Consider the following 7095-nt stretch of genomic DNA (forward strand, 5'->3'; position numbering starts at 1 on the left):
TCAAATGGAGAAAGAAAAGCTATTGGCAAATGGATTAAGAAAAGCAACTGAAAAATGAAGAAAAGCCTTTGCCAAATGCTTTTTTTAAAAGGCAATTTAAAAGGTGCATTTAAAAATGACTTGATATTTTTTTTTTGTTTGTTTCATTTAATTGCATTTTAAACATTAATTAAATACATGATTTATTAATGCCCAATTGTATTGTTAAATATAATTAGTTTTAAATGTGAATAAAAAAAAAAACGCATTTAAATTTGTCTATTTGTTTGTCCATTTATAAATTGGCTTATCCAAATTTTTATTTTCAAATGAATAGTTTGATAATTTATTTCTTCATTCTTCTCTATTTGGCACTCCACGGCTTCCATACTCAAGAAGGAGACAGTGGAAACATGCAATTCACTTTTTTCAAGTTTGACGAAAAATTGTCTCGAGCTGTTGGAGGACCTGGCAAACATGTTGAATGTGTTCTTGAGGGTTTTTAAAGAAGATGAGGATGTCATCAAGGTTTACAAATGTGAATCTGTTGAGCCTCTCCCTGAGCACATTATTAATGGTAGACCGTTACTTCCCTACTCCAGTAATTAGAATAATGACAACAAAACTGAATAACGTTCACAACTTTATCAATAATTAATCTCAGATATTAAAAATTACAAAACCATCATAAAGTGCATTAAATTGGTAAAGAGCAACAGTGTTTGTTAAATTTATTAAAGAGTATCAAATTGTTAAATAGAAGTAATCAACACAAAACACTTGAGTTCTACACTGAACTCTTTGTCACTCTGCATACCTCAACTCCCGGTTGTAACTCTGTCTAAAATATAGGGCAAAGGGGAGAAACACTTGTCATTTTCTTTTATTTGTATAGCGCCTTAAACAACACACATTGTTTCAAAGCAGCTTTACAGAACATCATGCATTAACAGAAAATGAAACTGTAATATCTATAATGTCTTAGAGTCATCATTGTGTAGTTTGATAAAATATGATTGTGAATTGTGTTTAAAAATAAGTAATTAAATAATTTGCACTTGTGCAATTATAATTGCATTTTTGGCAAAATACAAAAGTATAAACCCAATAAAAAACACACAACAATATCAAATGTAATTCACAGCTCACCAGCATAAAGAAAAACAAAATACAGCAAAGCAAAACATAAACCAGCCCTTAACGTGACACATCATGCAGGCAACAAGTCCCCCTGCCCTATACGGGAGAAGTAAACAGAGCAGGAAATATAAAATGTAGAGCTTGGGAAGGGAAAACAAACAAAACAATTCAAAAAGTAAATAATAATTGCTAGCCAGCTCCTCAACTCTCAACTCAACTTTATTTATAAAGCACTTTCAAAACCACAAGTGTAGACAGAAGTGCTGTACTGACATTGCATGGCACACCAAGGCGAGCTAGCCAGCGAACAAGCCACAGATCACAGTAATAATCAACAAAACAAAAATACACACAAAATATAAAAAAGAAAAACAAAAGAAAGAACAGCAATTAACAAGCCTTTAGCCCACAGTAATCATCCCAGTTCAAGAAGGGAGCACCCTCATCTACTCTGAGGTGGCAAAACCATAATGCATACCCCCCACACATGCACTCTGCTGCTACCGTGCTAGCACCAGCATCAGGACCCAAACAAGAAAAGAGTAGCCGCAAACACTGTCTGCTTTTAAATTCAGTATATACCCATATGGCTCGCCCATATTATGCAGGGGAGATTTATCATTATTAAATAAAGTGGCCACAACTGGAAGACTGCAGGGGTGTTTTTCAACCCGAATGGCATCACCAAATACTCTTAGTGGCCTGTTGGTGTTATGAAGGTGGACTTTCATTCATCTCCTTTTCAAATGCGCACCAAGGTTGTAAGCACTGCGAAGATCCAGCTTGGTAAAGATGGTGTCCCCTTGAAGAAGCTCAAGAGCAGTGGTCACAAAAGGTAGGAAGTAATGGTTCTTGATGGTGATCTTATTTAAGCCTCTGTATTCGATACATGGTTGTAGACCCCCATCTTTCTTGCCCACAAAGAACCCAGCACCAACAGGAGATGTACAGTAAAAGGACATGTGAAACCACTGGCCAGAGCATCTTTAACCCTTAAGTGCACACTTGGGGTCTTTTTCAGACCCGTGACCTCATTCCACCCCCTGTACCTCATCCATTTTTTGGAGTTGTGCCCACACCTCTTTAGTATTCCTCAATATCTCTCTTATAAATAGTGTGACACAAAAAATAAAATACCAAAATTGCACAATTTTTGTTTTTTATTTTTTTTTACATATAAACATTTAAGTACTAAAAATGTATAGGGTCATTAGAGACCCGGGGGCGTATTACATAAAACTTCCTCTCTAAAGTCTTAAGTTAAGATCTGATCAGTTATTGCATAAGCAAATCCTAATTGTAGTTAAGCTAATGCACTTAGGAAATGTTATTCTGTTCAGTTATTTTTTTGTCCTAAATGAGATCCAAACTGAAACTGAATATATATATATTTAAAAAAAAATCAAAATATATTTTGTTTTATTATTTACTAATTGTCTTGAAAATATTTAGAAAATGTTACACTATCTGGGCATTTTGTACATCAATTTTTGATAGATATAAGTGCCGGGTCTCTAAAGACCAGAATAAGTAAGAGTGTTTGGGAAAATTACCATGCATTTAAGGGTTAATATAGTCCTCCATGGCATTCCTTTCCATCTAATGCAGTAACTTCCAAAGTAAAGTTAACCTTGATGAGTGGTATCTCAGTTGCTGTGCCAGACAATTTTCCAAGGAATTTCCTCCTGACCCGGAATCAACAAAGGCTAAAAATCTCCATATACATAGAGATATTGATGATATTGAAGATGATCTTGTGTCTTTTTCAACAAAGGCTGAAAAGGTATGCTACTGCACACCCCAATATAAAGACACTTTTAGCAGGATACTGGGAAGCACAGATCTTGGAGGAACAGTAGAGCTCGTGAAAAATATCCCTACCTTGGATGAGCCTCGGTTTCTCACAGGACCCGAGTCACCACAGTAAAGACAACATTTTTCACTCATGTGCCTCTCAATCACTGCTGGATAGCCAGGCCCTCCCAAAATGTATGGGTTCATCTAGGATTGTTGGTAGAGACTATGTAGTTTGGGGTCTGGTTCTGTAGAGCAGCCCTGAGGCCCCAAGTTTGAGACTGCTCATCCTGTCATACTCTCTTCCTCTCTCTCAAGCGCTTGTCAAGGCAGATGGCTAATTCAATTAGTGATGGGATCACTAATAACCAATTCACCTTTTACCTGATCCAACAGCCCTTGGTAGAAAACTGTAGACAGGGCTTCCTCATTCCATCCACTCTCTGTTGCCAAGGTATGGAACTCAATGGCATATTCGGCCACAGTGTGACTTCCATGGACCAAGTTAAGGAGGCAGATAGAAGCCTCTCTACCTTGGAGAGGATGGTCAAACACTTTAATTCTTGAATGAAGGCACACCGGGTTTTGGCAAACATTCTTAAATTGTAATGGATATGAGGAAACTACACTTTCCATTTTTATTATCACAAATTATGTGTTATTCAAGATTAGCAGAAACTTTTCACTTTTACCTCACATTCCACACACTAATTGTCTAATAGTTTCACTCATATAGGGAGTAACCTAACAAAAATGCAGGATTCAAGAACTGCCTCATTTTTGGGTAAATGGGTGAGGGTGAGAAAAAACAAGGTAAGGATTAAACTGCATTCACTGTAGCAACAAAGCATCTGCAAGTCATTTATTTTCAATTAGAGCATGCAAATTTCCAGCATTTCCAGTGATTCAGTTTGGGTGTGTCCATTAATGCAAACAAAGCCCCTCTCTTAAATGGCGCCCTCGATGATGGACTTATGGTCTCGTGACCTTCAATTGTGCATGTCTATGATGTCCATGAGACCGTGTAAATTTGAATTTTAAGTTTCAAAAGTGTGCTCATGAGATGACAAAGTAGATGTGAACAAGGAGTCTGCCATTTCTAGGGCTGTTCCATTTGTTAAATTGTTCCAGTACACTGAAACATTAGCTCCCTAAAAAGTAAAAAATGAAGAGCATCGCTGCTTACTATATTCCCTTACTGGAAATGTTGTCTGAAATCTCAAGTTGCTAGAGGATAAGCACATGTGTAAATTCATGAAGTCAAAGCCTTATTTTCTAGTTAAAGGGTCATGGAACACTAAAACGCCATTTTCTGAGATGTTAAAAGATACAGTTGAAGTCAGAAGTTTACATACACTTAGGTTGAAGTCATTAAACTCATTTTTTAACCACTCCACAGATTTCACATTAGCAAACTATAGTTTTGACAATCTGTTTAGGACATCTACTTTGTATATGACACAAGTAAATTTTCCAACAACTGTTTACAGACAGACTGTTTTACTTTTAATAAACTATATCACAATTCCAGTGGGTCATAAATTTACATACACTAAGTTAACTGTGCCTTTAAGCAGCTTGGAAAATTCCATAAAATTATGTCAAGCCTTTAGAAAATCAGCTAATTAGCTTCTGATAGGAGGTGTACTGAACTGGAGATGTACCTGTGATTGTATTTTAAGGCCTACCATCAAACTCTGTGCCTCTTTGCTTGACATCATGGGAAAATGAAAAGAAATCAGCCAAGACCTCAGAAAAAAAATTGTGGACCTCCACAAGTCTGGTTCATCCTTGGGAGCAATTTCCAAATGCCTGTAGGATATTAGGTGCAGAAGAGCAAACAATTGCTGGCAATATGACTTGAATCTAGAAAACCCAACCTTTTAATCCTGGAATTCCTCAACGTCATAAATTAAAAGATTCAGCTCACTAGGCACCAAGAAGCCTAGCTGTAGCTCACATCTGGGCAATAAAAAGAACAAAAGAGGCCATTGGTCAGAGGCCCCTCAACCCATGGGATGGTGACATGAAACAGACTCAGCATGACCTTCTGAATTTCCACACAGAGCTAAAGCAGGCTTTCTTTGAAAGGTTTCCTTGTTAAAGCCCCTCGTGTTTGCATGATCCTAATATGAAGACATCTCATCTTAATCCAGGAATATCTCACACAAAGTCACTGTACTTCACTGAGTTAACCCTCTAAAATGTACAGAATGCATTTCTTATAATGGTTGTCAAACGCGACTAATTCTATACATTTCCTTACATAATAATGATGTGGAATAAGGACAGTTTAAATTAATTCTTAACACACATACTGTTCCTACATGCCTGAAGGTACCACGTTCATCTGTACAAACAATAGTATGCAAGTATAAACACCATGGGACCATGCAGCCATCATTCCGCTCAGGAAGGAGATGCATTCTGTCTCTTAGAGATGAACGTAGTTTGGTGTGAAAAGTGCAAATCAATATCAGAACAACAGCAAAGGACCTTGTGAAGATGCTGGAGGAAACAGGTAGACAAGTATCTATATCCACAGTAAAACGAGTCCTATATCATCATAACCTGAAAGGCTGCTCAGCAAGGAAGAAGCCACTGCTCCAAAACTGCCATAAAAAAAGCCAGACTACAGTTTGCAAGTGCACGAGGACAAATATCTTTTTGGAGAAATGTTCTCTGATCTGATGAAACAAAAACTGAACTGTTTGGCCATAATGACCATCATTATGTTTGGAGGAAAAAGGGTGAGGCTTGCAAGCCGAAGAACACCATCCCAACCTTAAAACATGGGGGTGGCAGCATCATGCTGTGGGGGTGCTTTGCTGCAGGAGGGACTGGTGCACTTCACAAAATAGATGGCATCGTGAAGGAAAATTATGTGGATATATTGAAGCAACATCTCAAGACATCAGCCAGGAAGTTAAAGCTTGGTCGCAAATGGGTCTTCCAAATGGACAATGACCCCAAGCATACCTCCAAAGTTGTGGCAAAATGGCTTAAGGACAACAAAGTCAATTTGTGGGCAGAACTGAAAAAGCATGTGTGAGCATGGAGGCCTATAAACCTGACTCAGTTACACCAGTTCTGTCTGGAGGAATAGGCCAAAATTCCAGCAACTACTGTGAGAAGCTTGTGGAAGGCTACCCAAAATATTTGACCCAAGTTAAACAATTTAAAGGCAATGCTACCAAATACTAACAAAGTATATGTAAACTTCTGAACCACTGGGAATGTGATGAAAGAAATAAAAGCTGAAATAAATCATTATCTCTACTATTATTCTGACATTTCACATTCTTAAATAGTGATGTAAACTTCTGACTTCAACTGTAATATATATATATATATATATATATATTATTTTCAGTTTTGAACTTGGTGTTTGAAATAACCATATAAACCCATTGCCACAGAAAACAAGCACTTGTGCGTTTGGATTTTTGACTCAAAACTTAGATACTTTTATAGCCCTTGTGACAACTAGTGGTGGTCTCCCCTACCTGTAATTAGCATGTTAATCACGTTATTTCTAAAATTTTAACTAAATGTAATACTACAACGTATATTTACCTAGGTATTGTTTTGTCCATAGATATTTGGCTTGTCACTCTTCCTAGTCATAACATGTTGTTGGCCTCCATGATTTGTCAGTACACAGAAAGTCCATACACATTTTTATATGAAGACTTCTATGAGACAATAATGTCTGCAGAAATGGGATTAGGAGAGAGAGCAAAATAAAGGGCTACAAAAAAAAAAAAAAATTCAATAGAATTCTTAAAGAAAAATTCAGAAATGGTGCTGAGAACTTGTTGAAATTGTCTGATTCTTCTAATCACTGGAGAAGACGAAAACCCCCCTCAGCCTCCCTAGGACCCTCTTCAACCACCCCAGGACCTTGTTCAGGCACCCCACAACCCTCTTCAGCTACCTGTCTTCTGAAGAGGGTGGCTGACCCTCTTCACCCACCCCCAGGACCGTCTTCAGCCACCCCCTTCAGATTTTATAATATTTTTGAGACATGGTGCTGAGGACTTGTTGAAATTGTCTGACCGACTGATTCTTCTAATCACTGGAGCGGGTGAAAACCCTCCTCAGCCACCCCAAGACCCTCTTCAGCCACACTACAACAAGTGACCTGCTCCATGTAAAAAAAAGATAATAAAACAAAATAAA

Source organism: Myxocyprinus asiaticus, chromosome 11 (assembly GCF_019703515.2).
Source record: "Myxocyprinus asiaticus isolate MX2 ecotype Aquarium Trade chromosome 11, UBuf_Myxa_2, whole genome shotgun sequence".
In the NCBI taxonomy this organism is placed as follows: Eukaryota; Metazoa; Chordata; class Actinopteri; order Cypriniformes; family Catostomidae; genus Myxocyprinus; species Myxocyprinus asiaticus.